The sequence below is a fragment of the Dermacentor silvarum genome, chromosome 8, assembly GCF_013339745.2.
Source record: "Dermacentor silvarum isolate Dsil-2018 chromosome 8, BIME_Dsil_1.4, whole genome shotgun sequence".
In the NCBI taxonomy this organism is placed as follows: Eukaryota; Metazoa; Arthropoda; class Arachnida; order Ixodida; family Ixodidae; genus Dermacentor; species Dermacentor silvarum.
The window spans coordinates 166,426,275-166,453,719 of record NC_051161.1 but is presented as its reverse complement, the minus strand read 5'-3'; positions in this window follow the sequence as shown (position 1 = coordinate 166,453,719).

Sequence of the window (27,445 nt, the reverse complement as noted above, 5' to 3'; positions counted from 1 at the left end):
TGGAAGCACGTTCGCGTGTTCACGAAACCAGATAGCTGTTTTTAGGAAGACGTTGGTACTGTAGAAAGAAACGAAACAAGAACCGTAACTAAATGACCTGCATTTCGAAATATTCCATCTGCCGGAAAACCGACAAACTAAGCAGCGACAAAGTGATATAAAAAGAGCGGTGCAGTTGGCTTGGAACCTGCCAAGTCAGGATCGTGGTATCAGTGATATTAATTTGTAGTCGCTCAGAAGGCTCGGCTATCGCTTCGACGCGCTTCTGTAGGCAAAAACTAGGTTTGTATATGTACCACAATAAATTCCGCGGTCTTGTTATGAAAACTGCGATTTTGGTACGACTTTTTGGCATTTCAAGAGCTGCTTCTTCAACTTGCTGAAAGCTGAGTTATTGAAGTTGAGAAACCCCCGGGAATACGTCGATCGATGCAATAGGCTCATCGCAAATTGCTTTTTACTGGACAAAAAAGCCTCAAAATTTTGGGTTTTTCTATAGACTCCCATCAAACTTCGCCCGCAATTTGGAACGGGTTTTCTGCAGTAAATAATGGTACCGCTTGCATAAGATGTCGGGCTAAGCGCCTAGAGCCTATTTCTGCGGGAATATTTTGAAAGGTGGTTTCTATGATTAGTTATTTGGAAAAAACGACGCTCTCCCAAAGAAAACGCGCATGTTTTCAGAGGCGGCCGCTAGAGGCGCTGTTCGGCGATGTTCCAAATTCCTGGTAATGCTCATTCATAAGGTCAAGACATTGCAACCAATAGGCATGAACGTTTCAATGGCAGCTTTAGAATCTATTCGCTATGCTAAACTTCAAAGCATAGGCAACGACACTTAGTTATATCTCATTGAGTTTTTTTTCTTTTTTTCGTTATTTAATCGTGAATAATATTCCAACCTCCCTTTGCTTTCACTCATTGCTTTTATTATTTTATGTATATATTCCCCTCCCCCATTTGTTGTTTTCACGAGCATGTTTTTCTGCCGCTACTTTTATTCCCTCTGTCAGACACTGACCTCCAGTGGAGCAGATACCGCCCCTACCCTACCCGTCGTCAAGGCCCCTTCCACGAAAAGAGGAACCTACAGTGACACGTCAACCGGCTAACACACGGCGCTGCCTCAAATTCCTCCACCGACTATCAGTAGCGCATTAACTTTCTTTTCAAGTCTACACCCTCACCGCTAACACACTCTCGCTCGTTACCTGACCCACCTGCCTTACCTTTTCTCCCCTTTACAAGAACCCTACCTATATACTGTGCCGAGGAAAGCATATGGCGGCTTGAAGAAGACAAGTCCACTTCTCGAAACGCTGGCTCCTTCTTTCACCTTGTTCTCGTTTTGCTCATTGCCTGATGCAATGTATTCCCCACTTCCATCTAAGGTTTCTGTGGGGGCCAGTAGTAATTTGAAAATAAATAAATAAACAAATTGGAACAAGAAGCTAGAGGAAAATATGTCACAGCTTGCACACATGCGTAATATGCCCAAGGCTGTCATAAATTTAAACAAAATTAAACGATAACGGCTGTTTCGCTTAGAATCATTCGAAGGAGCACTGTTTTATCTGGGACTTGCGTGAAACAACATTAAAAGCGTACTTACTGTTTTGTAAGTAGCTAGCTCACTCTATTGTAAGAATGCAAGAACGAAACAACTTGAGATAGATTTGATTCTGTACCGCAAAACGAAATCCTTACAGAAGACATGCACACGGGATGAAGGTCAAAGCAGCGATCGAATAATTCACTTCGCTGAAATAATTCCAAGTCACGAATAGAATGATACGTAATTGAGCGTGACAATAAATTAACTGGAAGCATTATTAAATACCATCCGTCCGCTACACCAACTCTGTTTGGCGCCAGTGTAGTCAAATATCGATGGTGTTCTCCGAGACGGGTGTGTTGCCGAAGGAAATGTGTCCCTCCTCGCCGGGCAAGCCAAACAGTGCGTCCGACAGGCGCGGAAAGAACGATCGCATAAAGACGCGCCCAAAGGGCTCCTCCCCAGGCGGTTCGGCGGCCGCCGCGCGGTCCTGCTCCTGGACCGCGTCCAGAGCACGCTTGGCCGCCATGAGGGCACCCTCGTCCTCCACGGGCTGGTCATCCTCGAGCGTCGACACGTAGTCCTCCTTGGACTTCATGCAAGTGAACGTGATGCACATGAGCGCCACAAGAAACACGGTCATGGCCACTGCAGTGGCCACGAGCTTAAAGGGAAGCAGCAGCTCGGCCGACGTGAGCGCCGACGAGCCAGAGCAGGTCTTGCTGCGGGGCGGCTCGTTGTCGTGGCACGTGCACATGCCGTTACTGCAGGTGGCGAGCGCGATGTCGCGGCAGTCCTCCCTCGTCTGACACGACACCCTGACACAGGCGCGGCCCGCCGGCAGGTTCACGGCGCGGTAGCCACTCTTGCAGATGCACATCTGGTCCCGCTGACGGCACTCGGCGCCCTCGATGCGGCAGCCTCCTCCGTGGCATTGTCCCACGCTGCTCTTGGCGCACTGGCTTGCGTGCTGCATGTCGAACTCGTGGTGGCAGATGCAGCGGCCACCCAGACAGCGGAGCCGGCGGCCTCCGTCCTCACAATCGTAGTTGTCCAGGCAGTCCAAGGGTGCACACACGCCGTCACGGTACACGTAGCCGGCGAAACATTCGCAATGCTCGCCCACGCACTCGGACGGACCGTAGACATCCTGGCAGTCGTCCCAGCTGGCGCACTCGGAGGCCATGCACGTGTTGTGGTGCAGGTAGAAGCCCTGCTTACAGACGCAGCTGGAGCGTGTCTCTTGCGCCTGGCTACACGTGGCGCTGCCGATGTCCTTGCAATCCCGGTCTGACGTGCACGGTTTGCTACAGTGGCCCTGCATGGGTGAACCAATCCACCGGGGGACCACGCCCTGGTCGCACTTGCATTTCTCCACTCTCGTGTATTGCTTGCATTTGGCGCCGAGCGGAGCGCAGTCGCTGTCATTGGCGCACACCATTCCCTGCTGCACCCGCGTCATGCGGACACGAAGGGCAAGCGACGCCGACTCCTTGGTGCCGCGCACGTGGGCCATCAGGAAGCCGTTCAGGAAACGGTCGTAGTCGGTGTCATTGGGAACGCGGAACACAATGCGCTCCCAAAAGGTGATGTAGCTCTCCTGGCTGTCGTAGAGCGTCGTGTGCGAGTGAAGCAGTAGGCCCTCGACCGTCCACGTGACCTGCGTATCGCCGTACGTGGTCAGCTCGTAGAAGATGGACGCCTGGCGTCGGGTGTTGAAGACGAGGAAGTTCACTTGAGGCGTCTCCTTGAGCCTGAGGCTGATCCCGAAGCTGCGCTTGGTGTAGCAGCCGTACAGCCGGTTCTTGCCGTAAAACTGCCTCCTGGCGGCGCATTCGCAAGCCTCGCATGGAGCGCCCGGCTTCTCCTCACACGAGCTGCTCCAGACACATGCCCTGCTAGTGACTGGCTGCACCTGCACATTTATGCAGAATTCATGTTGGGAAATGGTTGTCTGCAGGTGTGACTGCGCTAAACGGAAATGAATTATTAAACCTAGGCGCCTTTCAATGCGTATGTTGGCTCGTAACCTTGGCTCGTAACAATAGTTTGCGTACTTTAATTTTGTTTCATTGCTTTACTGCGATAGCAATTATATGGACAGTGAAAGCACTTTCGTCACCGTGCACTCACGGTATCGACAGTGCATGCGTGTGGAGAGTCTCCAGAGACGCGACGCGCGCAGTCTGTTTGGCTGCAAAAACAAAGCCGACGCTACATTCGACGCTACAGCCGCGCTACAAACGCGCCCACGCTACATTCAGTCGGCTCTGTAGCAGTGCAAGCACCAGGTTCTGCATTTCGCTGCTGGCTTGAGCGTTGTGTGAGCTCTCGTGCCCATCTCGGGCCCCATCGAGGTTCGATTCCTGAAACGTGCGATGCTTGCTCATCATGCCAGCGTGCCGGGTGGACCTCTGCTGCAGAGCAGCAGTAACCTCGCATGCTGCGTCACGGCATGTTTCCCCCCGCATGTTGTATGCACTTCCCGAGGAGCAACACTAGACAATTTTAGCAGAGCGTTTACGGTCCGCTCCACTCAGACTGGTGCATCCTCACAATTCGCATACAGCGGCTCATCTAGAACGCTAATGCGCTTGCGCACAATGCTAATAGACGTCAGACTCTAGAGTTTTACAAGACGCGTAGCTCCACCTGTCGGTGCGAAGAGGTAATAATTGAGTAGTGCAAAGTCCGACTCCCTTGCTAAGTTGCCTAAGCAGCTAGCGACTGCGAAACAACGATTTAACTTAATTTTGGTTAATATTGCGAATGTTTTGCGCATTTAACAGCCAGAAGGAGAGCTATGAATTTCTCCGCTAGTCGGACGTGCCGCCGAACTACCGTAAAGTTCTTACTCCTTCTATGGCGATGACGAGCACGACAGCAACCGCGACAGCTCCGCGCGCTACGAAGAAACGCCGCAATCGACGTTACTGTTGCATCGTAAATTGCCACGAACGTGAAGGACTGAATAACAACGTTCACATTTACCGATTTCCATCGCGGTCGTATGAAGGAGAAAAGAGAGAGCGCTAGATACCGGCCGTTCGCGTTTTGGGTAAGCGAATTACTCGCATTCTCCACAACACAGCCGCTCACATGAGAAAGTGTGATAATGTTGTTCTGCTGTAATTGTGTTGCGTAGCCCTGACGGGGGACTATGGCAACCAAGCGAAAACTGAGGAATCTGCAGCCGCCTCTTCGTTGGCAACAAAATAAACAAAGTTGTGAACCATCCTGCGTATGTGCCATCGATGTTTCTACCTGTTTACACACGTCCGCCTCCACTTTACTCAGCAAGTGGAACGGAGAGATTTGGCAGGTCAGTTTAACCAAACATTTCGTTCCTTTATGAACTCAAAATCATGTTCTAGGGCATTGTGGTATCGCGAGCTTATTTCTAGTTTCGGCTTTTTCGATACAACGAGCATGTTTCGAAATGCACTAAGCCCTCTTGACAGCGTTTTTCTTTTTTTTTGTAATCTGAGCACTAAAGTTGCTGTGGGAGCACTGGATGAGTAATTGCGAAGTAACGCACGTTTAGAAAAAAAAAATGCCGCGTTTCTTTACATTAATTTGTGCGCGTGTGTTGTTTTAAGCGTCTGCTGGTTTGTTTTGCCTTCGGTTGTATCCCGCGAAAGCGGACATGCACGTATCTCCATTTGCAGTAAATACAAACGGAAGACAACCGAGAAGACAACATTCGAAGTTGCGCGATAACACGCTCGAACTCCCAGGAAGCGAGAACGCAACTGAAAAGGCGAAGGTCGCCAGGGCCATTCGCCCCTGATAAAGTGAGCTTTGTTCCACTGACCGTAATTAAGCTACATAGCTAACTGACTTAATCATATATGTACTTCATCGCTTTAACATTATGTACGTACCCAAATTTAACACATTTAGGGGCTAGAGAACGGACGTCGGAGTGCTTGACGTCGACGTCGTACGATGCTCGCTGTACTTTCGAGTTGCAGCGCGCCGAAATAACACCTGAAAGTTCTTTTACATTGTACACGTACTTCGCTCTGCTCCCTTTCCGAAGCGTGGATGGGCGGAAGAAGCTTTCCAGGTCCTTGATATTTAAGAAACCGTGCCTCAACACGACCGAAAGAGGGGCCTCCACCATTGTGGCCTATGCAGCTTCGCTTGCGGACAGCTCTCTTTGCACTAGTTTGCGCCAAGGCTGCGATGGGGGCGCTGTTGGCGGGTTTTTCTGCAGCGACGCCTGGGCAGAGTCTGAAGTTTATACCTGCAGCAGAACCTAAAACGTGGCTCACGCTACGGTACGAAGCCGATTGAGCGGAGCGTGAGGGTGTGTCTAATTGGTTTGTTTGACGTTTTAGAGCCAAGCTGACAGCGCGTCGATGGCACTTCTGGGAGACGCGTTGTTAAATGAGAAAAAATTTACGCAGTTCACGCAGCCACTTGTGCGCGTGAAATGTGAACGGAGCGGAGCGTAAGTAACGGTCTGCTAAAAATATGACGACTAATCGTTATCGCTTTCCGTACTTGGTCAGTCGGGCGAAACTGCAACGTTTTGGTTATTAAAGCAGATAACTCTTTCTCCCATTTTCTTGATGTCGCGTGGTGGTCGGAAATTCACCGCCGATGCTAAGGGCACGTGTTCTCATGTGACCACGTTGTGAGGCGCGTTCCTCGCAGTACATCAACTATTGTTGCTGTAGCAGGAACTACTTCAACACACTTGAAAAAAAAATTGCTTTAGTTGAACAATGTTAAACGAAGTTTGCCGAGCGACAGCATGGTTTTGCTAGCTTTGGGAAAGGACGCGTCACAGACGCATTTCGGCGCCGTCAGCAACTACGAGGGTTGGTACCCAGGCAAAAAATCCGTCAAAGCGTTCTTGTCGGAGCGACAGCATTCTTGTCGGCAACGACAAGATTCTTGTTTGCAACGACAGTATTCCTGTTTGCTGCCTTCCGACACCGACGGCAATGCTGTTTGCAACGACAGCATTCCTGTTTGCTGCCTTCCGACATCGACAGCAATGCTGTTTGCACGATTGACTAACAGATCGACACTAACGACGGAGCGCAAATATGGCGCCCGCGATTAGATGGGCACTGCGAAATGCGTCGCGGCGTCGACGCATGTTAGCTAATGCATGCATTTATGAAGGCACGAGGCGACACCAAACCACAGGTATTCGATAAAGTGTATCTTCATGAAAGATCGATGCAAGTAGATTGGTATGGTGAGTCATCAATGAAGAAGGAAAGACGTCGCGATGAGTTGCCAAGGAAGCCCTCTCTTCTGCATGGCTCCGGCATTATTTGTAAACGCTGAAAACAGTCGTCCACGCGTGTCAGCTGCGTGAAGGCAAGAGCGAGTCTACGGGTGCATGCGCACATGACCAAAGTTGCCTTCTCAGTTGGCCTGCATGCCGGCGTATTTCAGAAGATTTGAGCTACGCGCGCGGCAACTATATGCGAGCACCGGTAAAGAGCGCTGCTTACGCTCCGCGCCGCTAAGACTTCACGCTCTGAGATACTGCAGAAAACTACGTAGATTCCGCATTTGATAAGCGCGTCTTGCCGAGACGCGAGCGACGCGCTATCAACTCGGCTGCAAAACGACGAAGAGGCCAAGTAGACACGCTATCACGCTCCGCTCCGTCGGCTTTGTAGCGGAGCGAGGGATGCGGTCTTCGTTCCGCTGTCGGTATGAACGCCGTGCGCAAGCGCAATTATATCGTCCCCGCTAAGCGGTTGTGTGGCATTTGCTAGCATATGCCGGTCTGAGCGGGGCGGACAGCAAGCGCTCGGCTAAAACAGCTGATCGCATGCGCGCTCGATGTTATCGGAAGCGTATCAATGTTTCGTTCGGTGCAAGTCAATCACCACAGGGAGATTGTATTATGCTTAAATTTGACTTCGTGCGTAGCTGTCGTGCCCAGTCTGCGTGTACGGTGGCAGCGCATTCAAGCTATTTTACACATATCTTTTTTGTGTATGGATATTCCCCCTCTTGTAAGAATGAATACAAATTTGATTTTTTATCATATTATAAATCAATCACTTTATTGTTGCATCATAGGTTAATTACACCAGGGTCTCAATGTAAAAGACTGCAACACGTAGAAGCAGCTGTAGAAAGCATCACACAACACTGCCCAAATATCTGCTGCTGGAATAGCATAGATTTATGCCATACATGTTCCTCGTTGATTACAGACATGAAAAAGTTTGACCACATTGCACAAAAGCAAATGCATAGGAAAAAAGTGCTTGTAAAATGACAATGTCGCTCCCTAGCACTGTGCACAATAGCCACCAAGTGAAGCACAGTGCTAAGACTTGCATGACTTAGTATTACAACCATACATACTTGCAGTAAAAGTTCCCTTTGTGCTAGTGTGCAAGACACAGTTGACGGCACCATGAAAAAACAAACCGAAAAAAATACGTAGTATACAGGAAGCGAACATAAAATAACTGACTAACAGAAGTGAATTTGGATCGCTGCTATACAGTCCCCTTTCTAACACTACAAACGCTTCTAATAGGAGTCAACCCTCTTGGTTTTCTGCCATGCATGGTCCAAGCAAGTCGAGGCTCACAAATGCATGTTACAAAAATGAAGCAGTACTATTTTCTTAATAATTATTTTTTAATATTCTCCCTCACTGTCATTTACACAGCATCCAGTCACGGCCTATTAAACTTTCATACCACAACAGCAGCAAAACTGACAAAAGGCATCTTGAATATTTTTCAAGCAGCTGCTGTTGTCCACCAATGCAACAAAGCTATGCTGTCTTTGCCAAGGCTGAGGGCACAAGTGGCACGTGGTTAGCAACCAATGAGTAGAACAACCAGTAGACATAAAGCAAGAGCTAAGGCCACTTAACCCTTTCACACCGTTCCTTTCACACCGCGGTCAAAGGCCAGCTGCACATTCAGCCCAAAGCAAGAACAAAACCTATACAAACTGCCACAGGCACACAGTACAGAGAGCACTCACTGTCGGACAAGCAGTTTTTTGAAACTTCGGAGGGAACCCTATCTGGACGGAGGTAACAGCTTTGAGAAAGCTAGGGCACAGACTGCGGCTCATTAAAGGTCCTAACAGGTTAGTATGGCAACATTGCGATCACATCAAGCCCAGCACTTTGAGACACAACATAGAAGAGTGAGCGATATAGGATAACAGCTGTACGCTAACCATGAGCAGCGTGCCACTCCCATGTACATTTGGGATGTACAGTGGCGTTGCAGAAGTCGTGGGCAGCTTTTTTCGTTGCGGGGTGCTCTTTTCGTCGCAACAATAGACTGGATTTTTTTACAAGTACTGCTCCAAGAGGGCACATATGTAAATGGCAAATGGAGGCCTTAAGAGAACACTTGATATTATATAAAGCAGGCAGCGCAGCATCTCTAGGGCACCCAAGGGGCAGCGGGGTGATCAAAGTTGGAAGCAAGTAGGTCCGTGAGTAGGGGCTTCGGCGAGCCCCAACCCATGGGCCAGTCTGGGTTGTGGTTTTGGTGTCCCCATTGCCGCTTCCATGTTCTTGAGGCGTGTGGTGTCGCGGCAGCTGCACTCCGATATAATAAGAAATAATGGAACGTTGTTACAACTAGTAAATAAAAAAAACTATTAAAGAAATATCCAGCCACGTACCACTAACTTGCTGTGCTGAGTTCAGCCCCACCGCGGCCAGTTAATCCCCGCTAAAATGCTCTGCTTGGAGTGCACCAGTTGCTTCTAGAACAATTAATTTTGTATGATTCTGGTTGTTGAGAAACCTTGTGCTTATATATGATCTGTATTTCAGCGCCCAATATGTCGCACGCAGCTTCGGTGCAATTACAATTAAGCTTGTAATTCCTCTTCATTTACTACTCGAGCAGAAATGTTCAGTCTTTTGTTAATTAGTTTGTATGCATGATCACCGTTTCTAAACAGAAACAAGCTGTTTAAGGTTTCCTTGTTTTGACGGTGTCATTTTGCATAATAATATCCACATGCATATACGTAATTGATCAGCTCCTACGTTAACGATGCGTATGCTGCATTGCTGCGGCATGAAAAACATGTTCCTTTTTTTCTGTAAGCCGCATTGGCCGCGCGCTCTTGGCCTTCGTATATATATATTTTCCGGGCTAATAGACGCGGTCAGCTGCTTGACAATGCATGACAGAGCGAAGAACCTAACGTGAATGCCCAGGCAGAGAAGTTACAACGCAAACGCTCACTTCCAAAAGTCTTTTTGATTACTGCAGGGCCACGATTTTGTAGCGATGCCTTCCGCTCGATCATATGCCCCTCTTATCATCCACCGCTCATGGCCGCCTAGGCCGGTATTTTGTAGCGATGCCTTTAATGTAATAATGCCTTTACGCGCTTATCGCGCTTTGTCAGTGGTCGGAGCGACGGTCCGCTCGCATTATGAACGGGATCAGCCGGCCGTGAGCGGTGGATGATAAGACTAGAGTAGAATTAAGTCATAATGCCTTGATACAAAATCGCGGCCCTGATCGCTTTGATAACGCGGGTGGGGCGTCGCTATGACCCCTGACAAAGCGCGAAAAGTGCGAAGGAATATCATCGGAGACGGAATCGCTACAAAATCGCGGCCCGCGCGCATGTGCATCTGTGTCTGTGTTGTGCGAGTTTGCGTGCGCTGAAAATTTTTTTATTGCGCTCGGAGAAATCTGATCATGCCACTCTACATGACGCGGTGGGCAAAATGAATGAACGCCAACAATCGTGTTCATTGACCACGTATGCAAAACACACAAACGATCGATGTCAAATTCATAATTACTCTCATGAGTTGGGATGTCATTTTAAGAATGCTTAAGCCTAATGCAGTTCTCAACATTTCTTATCATTAAGCTTCTGTACAACTGTACAACTTTGTACCTTCCACCCATGGAGGAAGGAAAAAACTTAAAAAAAGGTTTTTTTTCCTTCCTCCATGCTTCCACCCACTACTGTTCTACGGCATTGCTTTGGTAGTACTTTTCTGTTTTGGTTTGGGTGATGCAGTGGTCCGGTCGAAGTCGCATGCCAATCCGCATCCATAGAGTCCACGGTCATAGCCACAGCTGTCATCTTAGCGAGAACGACTGCGTTGCACTGTGTTAAGCTCGAGATGCTTGTATTCGTTGAATATGAAGTGGACATGACCACTGCGGTTGTCAGGCACACCGCAGTGCAAAACTTTAACCTAGAGAATGTCGTGGATTTCGATCCAATTGTCCCCTACGACGTGTGGTGGAACGGCGATGCGACAGAGTGCTGCACATGGCTGGTAAGTTCCACTCATTCGTTAATACGCACACCTTAAATGTTTATAAGACTAACATTTCGAACGATTTAATCTTCACCGGCATGTGCTTTGTGCCGCTCATTGTGCAGTAAGCAAATGGCCGGCGCAATCTCGTAGCGTGACTTTGGGGTTTAGGCCTGGCTGCTCGAGACGCATCTCTCCTTTGATTAGAGTCTCGGGCAGTCTGCGACATGTCTGGAAGGATCGGCGTTATGAAATGGGGAGGGGGTGCAGCACGCACTGCCGCGGACGCTCAAGGTAGACACTGCTTCGCAGGAGGAGCCATCGGCGCAAACGTGTGCTTTTGGCAGTTATCAGCAGAATTTTGGTTTTGGATACGTAATTTGGGGCGTAAATGTTCAGTGCCTCTATATTTAGTCTGATGGAAAGATATATGCAACATGAGAACCTGTCTACTGCATGAACGGTATCTGTCGTGTTGTGGACGTGGGCGCCACGCTTGCAAATGCTTTGCATTCATGAAAGGATGAAACGAGAGTAATGCCAGGGGGAGACCAGAGTAACTTATATTCTGGCCTGATTTGTTATTATGACACTTCAATGTTTATCACCTAACATTGCTGTCTGTCGGCAGTGTCAGCTTTGTAATGCTTTGTTAAATGCAATGCAGAAACTGAAGAAATGGTGCTGCACACGTCGAAAAGGCTCAGAAAGCCTGTATTGTCCTTAGAAAAGGGCAAGAAGAGCACCAAAGAAAAGGTATGGCAACTGAAAGTTGACAAGATTTTAGATTTATATGTTGCTACTGATTTGTGTCATGTGGCTGTGCTTTATATAAAAAAATGGTGCTACATGCTAGCATTTTTTACCCAAGCCCAAACAGCATAAGAGCGATTTTGTGCGCGACGGCGACGAGCGACGGCTTCGAGCGACGGAACAAGCCGTCGCGCAAACTGATCGCTCGTTCTTGTCGCTTGATCGCTCAGTTCTGGAAATCTATAATTCGTCGCTCGTCGCCCGGAGCGACTAGCTGTGAGCGACTAGCCAATAGCGCGAAGCCAGAAAAGGATGTACATCAGTCAAGTACAACCGATTGTCGCACGGAACAAGCGAATGACTCAATTTTGATACGCACAAAGATAAGAACCTAGTGCAAGACCTTAAGAAATATTTATGGTGCTCTTTACAGTAAAACGCATCAAGTTAAAGTAATAGAGCATGCGTCACACCAGTTACGGCGCGTATTTGCTGCCCTCATACCAGCAACACCGGGGAGACAGCGCTCAAAGTCGTCGCTCGCGTGTGGTACGACTTGTAGGCGACGAGCGAACGCGACGGCCATCTCCGTCACGTCACTTGTCGCTGTCGTGCGCAAGATCGCGTGCATACGGTTTATACTTAAGGCTTGTTGAAGGCCTTACAAGAGAATTGCATCTCTTTGCAAAGGAAATGAGCTCTGCAGTGGACACAATGTAGTGCATATTTGTGAACGAAGACATTTGTGTGTGGCTTTCTATGACTTCAAATTGCACTTCCATGTCTGTGTTCATCTTATTGTGTAATTTTTACAGGAATTATAACTGCCATGGCCTCTATGGCACCTTTTTCACAGGAGCATGGTAAGAGTATATTTTTTGTACAGCACTGTTCAGTTTCAAGCACCAATTTTTTCTAGTTGTGCAGTACTTCACACACTGATATTCGTCCATTCTCAGCAGTGCTTACTCACTGCCACTACCTTACAAATGGACCTTTTTCCAGTAAGCGACCCCTCTAGCGGCCGCCACTTCAACTAAATTTGACGGGCAAGACACACATGCTCCCGTCGCTTCTCGCCTCTACGCACAGCATGGTAGCATTTGACCAAGAAGTCTCTTGCGACGGCCGTCCCTGCTTTTTTTCCTACTGTCGATTGTGTTGCTGAAGTAGCTTCTCATTGTCCTGCTCTAGCGCGCGTGTATTTGCTCACATGTAGCAATAACACATTTTACATTTACCGACGCAATGGCAGCATGCTGATGCGATGTGCAGGCCATTTGTAACCAAGATTTGAGAGATGCGCCGGCTTTTGTTCTTCAGCAGCTTGGTCAGTACTTTGACTCAACTGGCGAAGGCATGTGTGAGCGTCAAACGCACTGCGGCAGGACTTCAGGATAAACTCGACCGTCGTTTTGAGTGGCTCGACTTGAAGGAGTCGGTCAACAGACGCATGCACGTGCGTACGTGCTTTCCCTCAAGAGCGGGCATGCAAGCAGCTCACCATGATGAACAAACAACATGCAAAACTTCTGCACACGTACTGCGAGTGTACTGCAGGACAAGTGTTGTTTTATATCGAAATATGTATCGTATATGGCATGGTACTGGGGACTAAGTGGACGCAACACAGTACGGGGGGTAATCAGAATGTAAGTCGATGCAACACGTTTTGTCAGGTGCGAAAAGCTTCATTTGCCTGCAAAAAGTAAGACTCGCGAGTTATGCATAATGCGGCACCGCAGGTGTGTCGCTTTGGCCTCGCACGATGCATTCTGATCGGCTGTGCGGCGAGATTCTTCTTTTCGTTTGGCCCCACGTAACCGTACAGTTATTTCCGCCTGCATGCGGTAGCACGTTCTTAAGCCAATGGTAAAATTCGTGCGGTATACATACCCGTAGATTAAAACATTGCCGTGACTTCCGAGTCGGTCGTAGGGCGAGAAGTGCAATAATCACAGCGCTAGCGTCATGCTGTTACCAGAACGCAGGCTTACCTCACTCAGGAAGAATTGCGTGATAACTCATTGATAACATGGAGTATTTTTTTTTCTTTGACTGTGCGCTCCACTCCAGTACAATGTTCACCATTTCACGCCGGTTTGTGTAATCGACGGTACAGAAAGTGCCTGCATGAGATTTGTCGCAAACGCTGCGCCTATCGCTCGAGCGTTAGATCACAGAGTCTTTTTCATCGACAAAAGTGCTTGCAGTCTTTCCCACGAACAGCTAAGTGTTTCCTTTAACCAATATTCTTGCCCAGAACACGAAAAAAATTATTGATCAGCAACTCAAGCTCAGGAAATTGCCGCGGATCATGCAAGGGTTCACGGACTCACTTCGCACACCTGCCCTGCGATAATGGCGGCGCGGCATGGAATGCAGCTGGGGCATGCGCATGCGCATAGATGAATTGGAAACAGGTCCATTCACTTGAGCCTATAGGCACTGATCATCGTAGATTTGCAACCGTTTGCACTTTTTCACATTTGCTCTTATGATGTCACTGACGCCTACTCATGCTAACATTGATTCATGCCCGGTCATTTCAGAAATTTCACGAGATCGAAGCGGGTTGTATATTTCACTTTTTTTTCTTGACCAAATAGATATGGTGGGCACGCCATTCAAAAGCATGCAACTGAATTTTGTTTTTAACAGAACCTAACAGTTTACCAGAAAAAGCTACGAAAGATCAACTGGTAAAGGCTACATTTTCATGCGGAGTGCTTTTTCTCAGATTTGAAAGTATCTGTGAAGCAACATAAACGGAACACGGATACGTAACTATTATTATATAGTATATACAAACATAAAGGATATAGGTCGTATGGTTTCCCTTTTTAAGAGAAAAAATTCCTTCTAAAAGTTTGAGAAATGCTACATTTTACAATGTTGTAAAACCGATTTCACCTTTCATTTTTCAGTGCCTGAAGATGGCTTATGTAGCCATATGAAAAGCATGATGCCGAAAGACTTTGGTAGGAAAATTTTTGTTCCATCTTAATTGTAGTTAGGGGTGTGCTAATATTCGTAAATTTCAAATAATGAATCGAATCAAATAGTCACTATTCGTAAATGTGAATATTTTATTAATGCTTTTCAAGTATATCAAGACGTCAGCTATGCCCAAATTGCAGCAAAAGTATGGTCAATTCTCACCCCGGCGGGCATAGTATAGGCAAAGCATAAACAAGAACTTGCATAGTAGAGCAGGCGGCGCCGCTTAGGTAGCCATACTTTACAGGCTATACAGCGATGATTTGCACTCTGCAGAGTCCTGTGCATGTGAAGATAATGCTCCATTTCTGCATTTAATAAACGCTTCATAATGTGCTATATAATGACAGAAACATGCTAACTTTAAAAATACTCGAATGTGAACACCGTTTTACATTAATTGTGATATCGAGTGTTCAATTCACAAACTATTCTAAAACTATTCGGTTCAATTCACTCTGGCGCTATTCGATTCTTTGGGTAACAGCACAAAACAGACGACCACAAGAAGGGAGACACGTACACACAAGCGCTGCACATACAAGCGCTGTCACACAAGCGCTGTGTGTCAGCGCTTGTGTGTACGTGATGATGATTGTTGGAGTTTAGTGGCGCAAGGGCCAGGTATGGCCAAAGAGCGCCATGACAGTATTAGTTCGCGCCAAGACGATGGTAATGGCTTGTTAGTGGTAGATGAATAGGGAATTATATGAACATTAGATGTGGCATGGCTGTAAAGGGGCCTAAAATCAGTCGCTGTAAAGTGCGTAAAATCTATAAGTAATAAGATTATGGCAATGAGTGATTATGTGTACTATGGACATGAAGAATGCATTGCGAAAGAATGATACGAGTTACAAAAAATTAAAGATACAAGTATTGGCCAGAAGCACAAGTGCCTAAACAGAGCCCTTGAAACACAAGGGCCTGGAGGCATGTGCAGTTAAAAAACTATCGCAGCAGCATCCTCTAGAGAGAGGATGCACTACGAACTTATTGGGCTAGTTACATGTAGCACAACATCTTTCAAGAAAGCAAGGACTGCGTTGGTGCTAAAAAGTGGTTCTTTACCGAGAAACATAGCGGGATGCAGAGGGACACAATAGCGATATGCGAGAGGAAAATGTTTCTTTCTTTCTCTTTCGGCTTCCCGACACTCCAAGAGGACGTGGAGGACGGTGAGCCTGTCGCCACATCTACCACATGTTGGAGGATCATTTCCATTCAATAGAAAATTGTGAGTACCATATGTGTGTCCTATTCTGAGACGACAGAATAGGACATCAGTTCGTCGTGTTTTAGTTGTACAGGGCCAGAAACCTAACTGTGGCTTAATCAAGTGGAGCTTATTAGTTGTTTCAGCGTCCCACAGACGCTGCCAGTGGCCTCGCAGTTTCCTTCGCAAAAAAGGCTTCAGATCTGTGGAGGAAATAGCAGCGGCAGGAATAGCTTGCGATGTAGCTGATGTGGCCAACTGGTCTGCTAGCACATTGCCCTCGATGCCTCTATGGCCAGGCACCCAGCATATTATTACATGTCTACGAGATTGGTAAATGTTACAGAAGAGTGAGTAAAGCTCGATAACAACAGGATTCTTATGCTTTTGTAAAGATGTTAGCGCTTTTACAAGACTCAACGAGTCTGTGAATATTATTGCCTTTTGTAGTTTCAATTTCTCTATATGCTTCACCGCAGACAGTACTGCGTAGGCTTCTGCGGTGAAGATGCTTGTTAGGGGGTTCAATACGTCAGTTTTAGAAAAGGAGGGGCCAACAGCGGCGTAAGATACGCCAGCATGGGACTTGGATGCGTCGGTATAGAATTCCGAGCACGGGTACTTCGATTGAAGTTCGCGGAAATGCATTGCAATTTCGAGCTCGGGAGCGTGCTTTGTGACCTCTACAAAGGATAGATCACATTCTATCACCTGCCACTCCCAGGGCGGTGAAAGCTTAGCTGGAGGCATTAGGCGATGTTCTAGAAGTGGGATATCCATCTCTTCGCTAAGTTCTCTTACACGCAATGAGAAAGGCCGCCTCATAGAGGGTCGATTATAGAAAAGCGTTGCACACTTCAAATCATTAAGGGTTGCAGAACAAGGATGTTCACGATCGGAGTGTACTTTGAGAAAATAGGTGAAGCTGATGTATGTTCTCTGGAAATGGAGTGACCACTCATTGGATTCTACGTATAAACTTTCGACGGGGCTTGTTCTGAATGCGCCAGTGGCCAGGCGGATACCTAGATGGTGGACGGGGTCTAGCATTTTTAGCGCGCTCGGGGCGGCAGAGTGATATACTACGGCACCATAGTCCAATCGTGACCGAATGAGACTCTTGTGAAGGTTCATTAAACACTTCCTGTCGGTGCCCCAGGATGTGTGAGATAAAATTTTCAGTAAGTTCATTGTTTTTAGGCATTTCGCCTTTAGATGTTTTATGTGGTTAATGAAAGTAAGCTTAGAGTCAAGTATGATGCCTAAAAATTTGTGTTCTTTGTTCACAGGTATTTGTTGTCCATACATTTCGATAGTTGGATCTGCAACAAGACCTTTCTTCCTGGTGAAAAGAACACAAGAACTTTTGTGGGGGTTTACTTTGAACCCGTTTTCCTCTGCCCACTTAGACACTTTGTTGAGCCCCTGCTGTACCTGTCTCTCGCACACTGCGAGGTTACAGGACTTGAAGCCTATCTGTACGTCGTCCACGTAGATGGAATAAAAGATAGCTGGTGGTAAAGAAGCACGAAGCGTGTTCATTTTAACGATAAAGAGTGTGCAACTGAGCACGCCTCCTTGGGGTACACCAGTTTCCTGCACAAAAGGTCGTGATAAAACATTGCCAACTCGAACACGGAATGTGCGATTCAGCAGATAACTCTCAATCACATTTAACATATTACCACGTATACCAAAGTGGGAGAGGTCTCTCAGTATGCCAAACCGCCATGTGGTGTCGTAGGCCTTTTCTATGTCTAAAAATACAGACAAGAAGAACTGTTTGTGAACAAAAGCTTCGCGTATCTGCGCCTCAATACGTATCAAGTGGTCAGTGGTGGATCGACGCTCGCGAAAACCACACTGGTATGGATCAAGCAGTCTGTTTGATTCTAGGAAATGTAATAGGCGACGGTTTATCATTTTTTCGAAGACTTTGCAGAGACAGCTTGTTAGCGCTATGGGCCGATAACTCGATACAGAGGATGGATCCTTCCCCTGCTTCAGGATAGGGATCACTATGGCGTCTTTCCAGGCAGAGGGGATCTCGCCGGAGGTCCATATAGAGTTATACAGACAGACAAGGGTTTTCTTCGTTTCAGAGGGTAGGTTCTTCAACATTTCATATAATATGCGGTCAGAGCCTGGGGCAGATTGGTTGCAACAGGCGAGTGATGCATGAAGCTCTGCTAAAGAGAAAGGTAAATTATATGGCTCGTTGCCGGTGCTCTTTCGGTCTAGTTTTAGTTTTTCTATTGCTGCTTTGTATTTTGTGAATTCCGGAGAATAGTGCGATGAACTCGACACATGTTCAAAATGTGCACCCAGGTGGTTCGCTTGGTCTTCCAAGCTGTCGCCCTGTGTATTTACCAAAGGGAGTGAATATGTTTGTCGTCCTCTCACCTTGTTAACCCTGTTCCATACTTTGGCCTCATCTGTATACGAGTGTATACCTGATAAAAACTTCTGCCAACTCTCTCTTCTGGCCTGTCGGCGCATTCTCCTGCCTTGTGACTTTATCTTCTTAAAGTTGATAAGATTCTCCGCAGTCGGTGAATCACGTAGCAACCCCCACGCTTTGTTCTGTTTCCTACGAGCGTTCCTACATTCGTCGTTCCACCATGGGACACGGCGTTTGCATGCCACACCACTTATTTCGGATATGCATTTAGAAGCGGCATCAATTATGAAGGCAGTGACATACTCTACAGCAGCATCAATTCCTAACGAAGACATGTCAGCCCAGGAGATATTGCTAGTAAGAGTTCGAAATTTCTCCCAATCTGCTGTATCAACCTTCCATCGAGGGGCTTGTGGTGGAGACTTATTTTCTGTGGTTGTTCTCAGTAATATCGGGAAGTGATCGCTCCCGTAAGGATTTTTGGTAACTTCCCATTCAAGTTCAGGAAATAGACACGGGGAAGCTATGCCAAGGTCAATAGAAGAAAAGGTTCCGTTTGCAATACAGTAAAATGTAGGTTCCTTCTTATTCAGGAGGCACGCACCAGACTAGAAAAGAAATTCTTCAACAAGACGACCTCGCGCATCGATACGAGAGTCGCCCCACAGACTGCTGTGCGCATTGAAATCGCCAAGAACAAGATAAGGTTCTGGCAATTCGTCTATAAGGGACTGAAATTCATGTTTGTGTAAGTGGTAATGTGGGGGAATGTAAAGCGAGCAAATGGTGATGAGTTTGTTCAGAAGAACAAGTCGAACTGCCACTGCTTCGAGGGGCGTTTGTAGCTGCAAATGGTCACATGCTATGCTTTTGTGAATTATAATGGCAACACCGCCTGATGATGCGATAGCATCGTCACGGTCTTTACGAAACGTAACATAGTGTCGGAGAAAGTTTGTATGTGTTGATTTTAAGTGCGTTTCCTGTACACACAGCACTTTTGGATTGTGTTGGTAAAGAAGTTCTTGGATATCATCGAGGTTCCTAAGAAGGCCTCTGACGTTCCATTGTATAATTTGTGTATCCATAATGAAATTAAATTGGTGCTGTGTGTACTAAAAACGGAAGTATTGCCTTAGATTACAGAGCCCTTTCCAGGCCCTGTAACGCGGGATTTGTCCTTTCTGAAGCGGTCGAGGGAGCCTCGCCGCTCCTTAGGCGCTTGGTGCGCCGTCGGGATGGGTGTAGTGTCCATTGCCTCTTGAGAGGCGCCGGACGCGCGCTCTTGCGAGCGAGAAGTTTCGCGAGAGAGTCTCGCCGCGAAGGACGAGACATTTGTGCCCACCAGCCCGGAGGTCGATGGGGCTGCCTTTGGGCCTGAGCTGCGCCGGGTGTTACCACAGCCAGCAATGGCCGGAGAGGGTGAGGCAGCCTTGACTGCACCCACCGTGGGAGCTGCTGGTGGCCCTGCGGGTTCGCTTCGCGTAGCGCAGGCTGCCACCGAGGGCTGTTGTGGTGCCGGCAACCCTAGGGTAACCGGGCCTGTTTGCTGGTTAGGTGGAGTAGACTTAGCTACTTCCACCCTGGGGGCAGGAGCCACAAGCGACAGCTCGCTGCGCGCGGGCTGGGCTGGTGGCAGTAGCCGCTGCGACGCTGCCCCTTGACGCGCCGCATCAGCGTAAGTGGTCGTGTGGAATGGTGAGCACCTTTTGCGTGCTTCCCTGAACGATATGTTTTCACGGACTTTCAGTGTTAGAATTTCTTTCTCTTTTTTCCAGCTTGGGCAAGACCGGGAGTACGCTGGATGGTCACCATCGCAATTTACGCAGTGAGGTGTAGCCTCGCAATTGTCTGAGGCATGGCCTTGTACTCCACACTTGGCACAGGTGAGTCGACCACGGCAGCTCTGCGAGCCATGGCCGAATCTTTGGCATTGGTAGCATCGTCTAGGATTTGGGATATATGGTCTTACTGCTATTTTTGTGTAGCCTGTTTCGATGCTTTCTGGCAAGACGCTTAATTCAAAGGTAAGTATCAGGTGTTTCGTGGGAATTTCTTTGTTGTCCCGTCTCATAACGATGCGCTGCACATTCATGACGTGTTGCTCCTTCCAACCTTCCAACAACTCGGTTTCAGATAGGTCGATGAGGTCTGCTTCGGATACTACCCCGCGTACTGTGTTCATGGAGCGATGCGGTGAAACAGTAACTGGGACATCACCAAAAGTCACAAGCTTGCCGAGTCTGTTGTGTTGTTCCTTATCACGTAGCTCAAGCAGAAGGTCCCCACTTGGCATTTTGGTGACTTTATAGCCAGGGCCTAGCGTGTTCGTCAAGGTTTTCGCAACTACAAATGGGGATATGGTTCTTGCTAGTCTTTCCGTTCTCTCACTATGTACTACTTGATATCGGGGGAAGATGTCTTTAGGCCGGGTGAACAAATTGAGAAACTCATCGGTGCGTCCCCTCTTCTGAGGGAGACGATCAAGAAGTCGAGGAAAAGCGGGCGTTCCCATAACAATTTTGTGTTGTTCGGCAGCAATGGCAGCCACCCACCACGGAGTCCAACAAGGGGACGCTACAGCACTTCACGTGTAAGGCTGCAGGCGCCAGCCGTACATTGCTGCTATAACCTTATATAAAAACCCAAGAGAGGGCACCTACACAAGGTTAACCCAAGCCGCCTATGAAAAATGTGGAAGTAACAGAAGAGAAGAGGTGACAGGACAGGGAGGACAGAAAAATAGAGAAGAAAAAGATCGGAGAGGGGGACAGGAAAAGGCGACCACCGATTTCCCCCGGGTGGGTCAGTCCGGGGGTGCCGTCTATGTGAAGCAGAGGCCAAAGAGGTGTGTTGCCTCAGCCGGGGGGCCTTAAAGGTCCGAACACCCGGCATCGGCTCAACCCCCAGGATCCCCTTTTCCCCAGACACGGCTAAGCCGCGCACGGCTACACGCGGGAGGGTCCAACCCCCATGTGCTCGGGTACGTGGTGGTGCAACTCACCAAACGCCTGCTTGCGCAGACGCCCCTGCGGGGCTTGTGTGTACGTGTCTCCCTTCTTGTGGTCGTATGTTTTGCGCTGTTACCCGAAGTTTCAAGATGTACCAATTCGCCCAAAAAGAAGTATTGATGCTATTCGATTCGTATTCGACTTGGTGTCAAAAGTCACTGTTTGCACACCCCTGTGTGGTCCATGTAATGTTTCTCATTACACGCATGCGATGCTTCACAGAGAACTGACAGTACGATGCCGCGGTGCTTTCCTGTGTGGTGAGAGCGCTAAGTCGTGGCAGGGTGTCATGCTTACAGTCGGGCTATTAATGTTACGGGTACTTAGCCAGTTGAAGCTGTTGAATCTGCGAGCAGAATGTGAGCCCAGCAAGAATATAAGAGGGTGGTGAGGGTTCAAAGTGGTGAAGTGTCCCTCTGACAAAATGTGCCCTTTCAGATCTGAGCCAGTTTGGCTTAGTACATTTGCGTCTGGACAAGCTGATATTGCAACTTTGACCACTCAAAGCCTGCGCGATTCCATAGAAAGAAGTCTGACATCTATCTAAACACTGCCTTGCATGTAGTGGTTTAGAAGTTGCATCATATTTTCTGCTCAGCAGGATCAAGACCTCTGTTTGAAATATTAATGCTGTTTTGAGAACAAACAGTACTTGTGTCACATGCTGAACCCAGATATCTTAAGTGTGCAGTACATCCAAATACAATGTGCACCCAGTAACAATACATACATAGAGAATGCATGACCCTATCTGCAGCTAACATAATGGATTGCCTTGCTGAGGGCCCAGGTGCCGTATTCAGTCCATAACCAAAAGAGCTCAGACACTGTATCGCCAGTTCTGTGCATGTTGTGTGCAGTGCAGTGAAGACAGTGCAGTAGCAGTCATAACTTTTTTTGCTTAAGACAAATTATTCCAGAAAAGGAATCGATTTTATAACTTAAATTTTTAGCAAATGCACCTGTTTTTGAAACTGCAGGACAAATTCAAAGAAACACTTATTAAATGGTTCAATTCATAATTCTATGCAAAAAACTTATTTTTGACAATTTTTATCTTGGACCATATTTTGCCTTTTAGTAGAAAATTTATAGGTACGGAGTGAACTTTTCTTGGGGAGATCTTTTCGAAATACAGTTCACACTCTTGACTGTTCATAAAATTTATAGTAAAGCACCATTTCTGGTATGCCTGGCATTGAACAACTCGGAAACATTTTGATCATGCATAGTTAGGCTTTGCTGTCAGTGCATGACACACACTCTAAAAAAAGGAGTGACCCTTGCTCCTTTAAAGGAGGAACGGCGATGTCCCCTATGGTCGTCTTTAAATGGAGAACTTTCCTCCCTCATGGCTGGGAGCAACTGTTACTTCCTTTCCAAAACAAACATGGCCGACTCCAGGCAAGTGAAGCCAGCAACACGACTATAGGCTTAACAACTAGGATTGAAGCTACTAGGGGCGCCAATACAAGGCTTCGAGATTCGCACGCACTGAGCAATAGTCTCGGAGGCTACAGGCAATAAAAGATTTTGAAAAAATTGTATGTGCAAAAAGATTTATCCCACACGCGAAACATGTGTGAACGTATTATAATATTTTTACACACATTTTTTATATAACATTCTATTAATTTTCAGAGATTATAATATAACATTTAATTAATACAGCTCACACAACGATCATATACATTCAGAGCAGTATTGAACTGTACACATACTATAGTGCCTAGAATATACTTACATTCTAGGCACTATACACATACGCATTCAATTCATAGAGCACTTGAGAAATAAAAAAAAACGCACATAGTCACACTTGTTCGGTTTATATAATACACATCGTCACATTAACAAGCACACATAGACATTTTACACACAGACGTAATCATGAACAGATTCATTGACACAATTCATTGAGCACTGACAGAACCAACACGCACACGTTCGCATATAACGCCACGGTTCACCTTTCTTTTTTTATTGCGATAGCAATTATATGGACACTACAAAGCAGATTTCTGCCGTCGGCGTCGCCGTCGCCGTGAGGTTCTGTATGACGTCAATGGAGATGAAATCGTCGCCGCGCGCCGCCGAACGCTGTTTGTGCGAGTGGAAAGGGCGCGAGGGACGCGCGCTTTCACGGGGAGTGAACGCACGGCGGAGAACAAACGCGCGTTCTGTGCCGTGCTCCCTTAAGGGCTGCAGAAGTAGGCGTCTCTTTCCTCCTTTACAATCACCATATATGTAGAGCAAACGCACCATATATGTAGAGCAAACGCGCCTTCTTCTGACGCACGAAAGGCCGGGGGGGGGGGGGGGGAGGGAGGGGACGTTTAGCTGCGGCACCAAGTACCTATTTATATCAGAGGCTCCGGCAACAGTCACCAACGCCGCACACATTTTGTGCGAACGTGGGCAAAACGCCGACGGCGTCGACAACAGTTCTGCGTGTTGCCGGTGCTGCTGCATGTCCAAGTTTATACAGCTGATAAGGCTACTATCATTACTCCGTATAGCTCTCTACAAATTTGCTATCGCAACTGATGCTTCGCCTTTCAGGTGAAACTGCGACAACATTTTTTATATGCTTTGTGAACTTGCGTACGATCTTATATAGGCACGAAATGCGACCCCCAAATTATGCCGAAATGCAAATCAATTTTCTGCGAAGGTAAACAATTGGTGGTAAGGACAAACCTAAACGTATTAGGTGGTATGACAGGTACAACAATGCACACATACCTTTTAATATAAAGATGCATAATTTTGAACAGTTTAATTACAGTGTTTGAACGTAGTCCCGTGGCTACGGCGTTGCGACCGCTAGCCACCCTACCGCTGGGCTCGAGGACGTGACGGCCGCTTTTAGGCAGAAAGTAAAAACGCTCGTACAGTGCATTTGATGCACGTTTAAGAACCTCAAAAATACATTACAGAATTTATTTCTATGCTAAACCTTTTCTGTCTCGCAACATAGTTGGGCGCAACACGGCTAGTTAATATTTCATGTATCACGGAAGCCACCACAGCCTCACTAGTGTGCAGGTGGCGCCGTTGTCATTCCTCCGTCTACAACGCGCTTGTTGGATGTGCGAGCTGCTTCGATGCTGCAACGATGCGTTTGATCGTGTGTTTTTGTGTTTGCGGTAATGAAATGCGACGTAGTTAGCTTCAATAATAGGGCGAGAAGATAGCTTGTGTCTTGCTGCAAACTCGCCTTATGCGTGGCGCGCCAGGCAAATGTGGACCAACGATTTTCGTGCCGGGTAGTGCGTTGCCTTTGTGTCATGGTTGTGGAAAGTTGGGTGCATGTCGCAAAGAAAGCATGCGAATTATTAGCGTGCCTCAGCTCGTCCACTACGCAGCGGCATGTATGCTGCGACAGCACCTCCTTTATTTTTAGAAAAATAGAGGAGGCGCTGGCTGGGACTAGCATCGTCGATGCAGCACCGGCAACATGGAGAGCGCATTTCGACCGCGTCGTACCGTTCGAAAGGTAAGTAATCGTGCTTGCTAACTACACGCGTATTGTGCGTGCTCCCCATGTGTGCACAGAATGTGTGAACGTAGGAAATGGTACTCCCACGACAACAGTAATACCTGTGCTGATGCTTGCTGAGCGCCGGTTGGCAGAATTTAGTTATGCGAGTTTATTGCCTAAATGCGAAATTGAAAATCTTGATAAGCGTCTTCTTCCGATGAGAAATATTACGTTCGGAAATAATCATGATCATCATGTGCACCTGTGCTTTTCTGCTGAAGTTGCATAATAGCGACCCATGTGCTTCACCGATTCTTACTGCAATCCCGTTTCCTCGCTTATAAATGCTTCGACGTCGTAAATAATCTCTGCTTATTAGGTTTTCGGTTTACGAGCAGTTTATGAGAAAAAAATCACAGCTTGCTACTAGTACAGCTTACTTTTTAAGGCAAGGTGTGTTGACATAACTTATACGCAACTAAACATGACGGGAAAGTTGCTTATGAAAGAAAGAAGAAATGAATTGTAATCTAAAGAAACATTTGTTTGTGATGTGCTGCTCCTGCGTGTGTTGAAAATTTTACTGAGATGTAGGGGCCCTATTATCATGTGCACTGTTGCCACCATGCACTAGTGCAAACATTGTTTTCGTGACTATTTTTAGGTGCTCCTCGCATGTGTTCACCATGTGACAGCTTTAATGGGCTACTGCTGTAAGTTAACACAACTTATTTTGTAGTGGCGAGGCTGTGACCACATAACGGAGGGCACTCCTTGGCTATGGCTGCCGTGGTGCAACGTGTAATCTGGATGGTCGAGTCAGGTATGTATGAAGTGTAAGTGTTCCAAATAGGATCTCGGTATGATTCGTCGATAAGTTAGTCGACGTATTACTCAACACAGCTTACTAAATTGACTAAATATTTATGCAACTTGCTGCTTATTTGTGTTCATAGCTGTTTTGCGCACATTATCATGTTCTATAAGAAAACTAGACCCAACATGTTGTGATGAGTATTTTTTCTTTCAGCAATCACTTGGCTGCGATTAACATTTCATTTTTGCTAAGTACACGGTGTGTTCATTACTTTTTATTTTGGTTTCATTGTTCTGAAACTGTTTTTCATGCTGTAGCTTTTATTTCCGAATTTCATCTATTTATGCTACACGCTCGTGCAGTATCTGCGTATGTAAGAATTCAAAGTGTAGTGGGCGAAATTTGTCACAGGTCTAAGCACACGGCGTGCTTAGCATTGTTTAACATTTACAATTATTTGTCTTGTTCCCAGAATAAATGCCACTGGCAAATGTACATTCGACGAGCTTGGAACTTCTTCAAATGATACATGAAGGCCAGTATTCACTGTGCGTAGCTACTACACCAGTGAGGTGTTTTCTAGTAAGCTTGCTATTTTATTTTATATTCATGGCAAGCTATTCCGATGCATGCAAGTAGGCATTGTAGCAGTTGCGAGTCTGTCTAGTTACGTTGTTTTTCACTTTACGTCAATACAGCATAGACCGCAGAGTTAGCTGGTAAATAGTTCAGTATATTGATACTGTCCCATTAAAGAAGCACACTACTTCGCACATAGTGCTTAAATGTCTGCTTGCTCTTATGGCATTTGCAGGTTATTGCAATGTTGCTCATCAAATGCATTTGATTTCAACATGACCACACAGAACATTCTGATTGACACTAGTGTAATTTTAATAGTGATAATCAACCAGCCAAGGCTTAATACTCGAAAGGCCAGTATGCTCGCTCAACATGGCCGTGCATTGTCATGATAGGGCTTCAGGTCGGATTAAGATTGATCATCTGTTTTCACAAATAGGGAAACAGTGCCAAGAGAAATCAGTGAGGCATGCCACATAAATGATACGTGTAAGCCAGCCCCGTTATCAATGCATGAAAAAGCAACCTTTCTTGATGACAAGCGAACAAAATTAGTCTGTGCTTATCCACCTTATTTAATGCAAATACTGTTTCTCGTGATTTTATGCCTTTGTATTACAACTTCTGCCTTCCCTCTGATAGGACTTGCGCAAGATATAAGCACACATCCAGTTTTATTGTTATTTTGAATCCTTCCATCAAAATAAAAAGTCCCTTTTTAGCAACATTCATGTTGTACGGTTTCCCTTCCCTCTCCGTAAATTATGTCATCAAAAGTTACGTGAACTGACCGGCAAACTCATAAGGATACTACAAATTGCACATAGCCAACACAGCTGGTTCTCAGAAAATGCACAAATATGGTTATAGGTATCTGTTGGCATACTGTAGCTATAGTAGGTGCAAGCTAGCTTACACATTGTTGCAATACTTCAGTTGTCACATGGCTACAATGCTTAAGACACCACAGCAGTAAGTGCACAACAAAAACAGGCAGGCACATCAATCATAAATTTGACTTCAGCAGTCAAAACATATGCTCTTTCTTGTAGCTAAAATTCTAGCTAATATGTAGAAAGTATATGTGCAAGTATACTTAGCATAGATACTTGCCTACCCAACTTAACACTTAAGAATTGCAGTGCATATGGTGCTTGTTCTAGACACCAGTATTTTTGTCAAAAATACTTTTACAATTACATATAGCACTTTGTATTCATCCACCCAGTAATAGATGTCTTACCGATAGCATTATAATTTGGACTTACTGGTTAACATTTTCTACCTGAACAGCGCCAAGTAGAATGAATAATTTTAAAGGACAGCCCACTGTGCTGATGAAACACAGGATGAAACAGAACACATGG